At 39.6% G+C, this 3,640-nt stretch overlaps 1 non-coding gene across 1 annotated transcript; it reads left to right on the top strand.

Annotated features, from left to right (window-relative positions):
• Positions 1-1,592: 1,592 nt before the first annotated feature.
• Positions 1,593-1,719, top strand: LOC119233176 (small nucleolar RNA SNORA49). The gene has a single exon (XR_005122327.1). It is a non-coding gene; the product is annotated as a small nucleolar RNA SNORA49 (small nucleolar RNA).
• The last annotated feature ends 1,921 nt before the right edge of the window (positions 1,720-3,640 follow it).

Genomic DNA, 3,640 nt, shown 5'->3' with positions numbered 1-3,640 from the left:
GTTGTGTAGAGGACTCTCTTTTCCTTCTTGAGGGCCAGTGTACTCTCTCAGTTTCACACATACAGAACTTTAGTTCCTTTCAGCCAACCTCAGAAACCTTGTACTTCAATTAAGGTGAACTCACCTGACTATCAGAGTATAGAAGACATGTTTTCTCACAAAAGCTTGCTTATTTATTTATTTATTTTAAAGATTTATTTATTTATGCATACAAGAGCTGGGGTACAGGCCAGCGATGCAGGGGGTGAGAGGATTCACCAGAGACAGAGGGGGGAGCAGAACAGGCAGACTGACTGAAATACACTGCTGAGGGGAGCAGCGGGCAAGTCAGGAGAGGCCTGCTGTGCCCTGTGGGTTTCTCCCTGGCCGGCCGGGGAGCGAACTCGTGCTGCAGAGACTGTGGACCACTTCATAGTGCTGTGCTTAACCCCTTGTGCCACCAGGAAGGCCCCAAAGGTTTATTTAGAAGTGACTTTATTCTGAAACTTGATGTAAAGATAGGCCAAAGAGTACTGAATGAGACTAGGAGGAGAATCATTTCTCTCACAGCTGCTTGATAACCTTCAGCTGTAGATGGAAGCCTGAGTCTGACCTTGACCAAAAATGGCTTATTGATTTTTGTGGTGGAAGTAAAATGGCATCAATATTTCATGTGTCTTGTGAAAATAATTCATGGGACTTTAAAGAAGCAATGTCAGTGTTTTGCTTCTTTTGTATTTGCAGTGAAAAACATCATAAAAGTTCAAAAGCTGTCAAACATGTGCTGCTTCTATAACACCTGTGCTAGGAAAAAGGTCTTCATCTAAAATGATCTGAACTTTGTGTAATTTCTCCCCTCTCAATAAATAAATGAATTACTCAACAGTGTGAGTATGAGGTTGACTTGAGATGTACACATGAATAATCTTCCTTCATAAATTTCATGCTCCATTGATACCTCATAGCAGAATAAAGTCTGAGGAACATCTTCAAAATTTCAGATTGATAACATGATGATAGTAATCATTAACACTTAGTTGGCACTAACTATCAGGCATTGTGCCAAATACTTTATATGCTCTCTCTCTTTTACTAATTCTAACTTCCCTTTGAGGTAGATCCTAGTATCCCCATTTTATGGGTGGGGTCACACGGAGGTTAAGTAAACTACTTATAGTCTTAAAAATAGGAAGTGGTTGGTTTGGCCTGGGACTGAAACACACGCCTCAACTGGAGTCTACACATATTGGGAAGAGAAACCTGTGAGAATTCTGTTGGGTTAGGTGAGTTTTTGTTCTACAGTCACCTTTATTAACTTATGCAGCCCTGTGTTGGCATTTGCTTTGTGGAACCCCCTTCTTTCAGTTGTTCTGTGCTGGACCATTAGACTCCTTGAGAGTAGAATAATTTATTTCTTTGTGATTGTACAGGACCTAAACTTTTTATGAAGACAGTTAGGTAAAAGGTCCTGATACATAATAAAGTCTTTGGAAGAAGATGGGGAGAATAGCTGGCACATCTTTGTAGCTTCCCTATAAAATAGCAAAGGCTAGAGGCAGTGTTCATCAGCACTGCTTCTGGAAATAATAGAGCTCTCTCTTGTGTTTTCAACATTTGCATAGCTTGACTTCAGAATTGCTAATGCGGTGAGCTTTTCTGACATACCTGTGTAGGGAGGACTAAGCTTTTATTCTATCTTCTTAGGTTCTGTTTCTGAGTTCTGTAAGTGAAACTGACAGATTAACAGGAGAAAAAAGGCTACAGATTTATTTATGTATTTATTTTTGAGAACAGAAAAGGTGGATAGCAGCAGGCAAGATAGGAGAGGTCTGCTGTGCAAAATACAGATATAAGTGATGTTTTTAATATTTTTATGCAGAAGGCCTATACAAAGAAAGAAGTGAAAACTTGAAGAAGTGATTAGAGTTGGAAGTTTAATACCATTTTAATGAAGGGAAAAGTTACTGGACAACAAAAGAAGAGTTTTAGGGATCATAAATTATGTGGGTAAGTATATGGAGAAGCAAGTGGAATATAAGGGTTATTTTATTCAGTGTGTTTATGCAGACTCATCTAGATGCCATCTTTGGCGACAAAGGTTGTTCCCCTCTTTCATGTATGGGAGCAAGAATCATCTTAACAAGGGGAATTTATGTCCTACCTTTCGGTACATATGGAGAGGGTAGAGGAGTTCTTCCTATGTCTGTTTTTTCTTAATTTCCTTTAGCTCAGAATAACTCTGATGCCAGGGTGGAATGTTTGGGTATTATATCATCATCCCTTCCCCTCGTACCTCATACCCAGGAAGAGGAAAGAGAAAAGCAATTTCAATGGGTTGCTGTGCTCTGTCAAGATTCTCTATGAATTTATCAATCATCCCTCAATGAGGTAGGGAGAAAGGATTCTCTATTAGACAAATTAAAGGAGTGGGGGTGGGTGGGAATTACAGATACCAGCATAGAGAGAACCTTGGTCCTTCTGAACAATTGCATTATATTCCATTGTCTTTAACCAGACTCAAATTAATGTGCATCTGAATTGTTTCCACTCTTTTGTTAGAATAAATAGTGTTAGAACATCCGTGTAGCTTACCTCAGTTAACTAGAGAAAGTACTGGCAGTAAGATGGTTATGTCTGAGGATATGTGCATTATCATTTCTAAAATGCTCTCCTTTGTACCAATGTACCTTCATGCCCAAAATGTGGTAATATGCCTTAAACAGAAAAACTGCAATGCTTGTGGCAGGAGATGGTAATGTTACAGAAGAGGGGAAACTTCAGCAACTCTTAAAAGCTGAGAAGGAATTTGCAAGGTAGACAAGGAGGAAAGTTGTCTGACAGGAGAAATTACATAATGCTGTGTCCTGTCCATGTATGATTCACCTAGTAGGTGCTGAGCTTATTTCAGAGAAGCCAGGGAAACTTGGTGCACATGCAAGGAACTGTGATCTGGAGAAATTGTTCCAAATAAAGAGAGAGCCAATAAAATGTCCGTATGTCAGGCCTCTACATATCTGCATATCTGTTTGTCTGAATGTTAACCAGAGCTGTGGGTGTTTAGTTGCAGCCATGGGTAAACAAGGATCACTTGAGCCTGTGACTGGTGGGACTTTTGTAGCTATCTCTTTCCTATTCATTCTTGTAAGCATTTTCTCACTTTATTGTTAGGTTCTTGTCAGCATTTTCTCACTTTGAATTTTGAAAGTTGTGAGGCAAATTCCTTCACTTACTCTTGGGTAGGAGTTGGGGGAGAGTTTTATATTTGTGCTTTTTGATTGGCATGGGATTTTACATTCTTCAGCGTTTTCCAGGTTTGACAAACTACTTTTTTTATATTCTTGGACCAGAAAACAAACTCAAGATAGGTCTTTTATGCCTATTTTTCCTGTTTCCCAGAAAGGTAGTTTGAATTCAAATTTAAAAAGAGCTGTAAACAGCTGAAGTTTATTGCTGAAAGGGACAGCCTCAGATCCCTTATGAGTATCTGAAGTCCTAGTGAGTCCTCTGGGTATCCCTCCATGCCAAGGACTTTGCTTGCTGAGAATCTCATGGGTTTATTTTCAGGATTCCTCAAGGAGGCATCTTGAACCTTTTTCACTTACAAGAGCCAAAGAAATGACTTCTGCCTGGAGAATATTCTGGAGTGACTGTGTCTTTCAGA

Source organism: Talpa occidentalis, unplaced genomic scaffold, assembly GCF_014898055.3.
Source record: "Talpa occidentalis isolate TD23 unplaced genomic scaffold, MPIMG_talOcc4v2.1 talOcc4.7, whole genome shotgun sequence".
NCBI lineage: Eukaryota > Metazoa > Chordata > Mammalia > Eulipotyphla > Talpidae > Talpa > Talpa occidentalis.
This window is presented reverse-complemented; position numbering and strand designations above follow the sequence as displayed.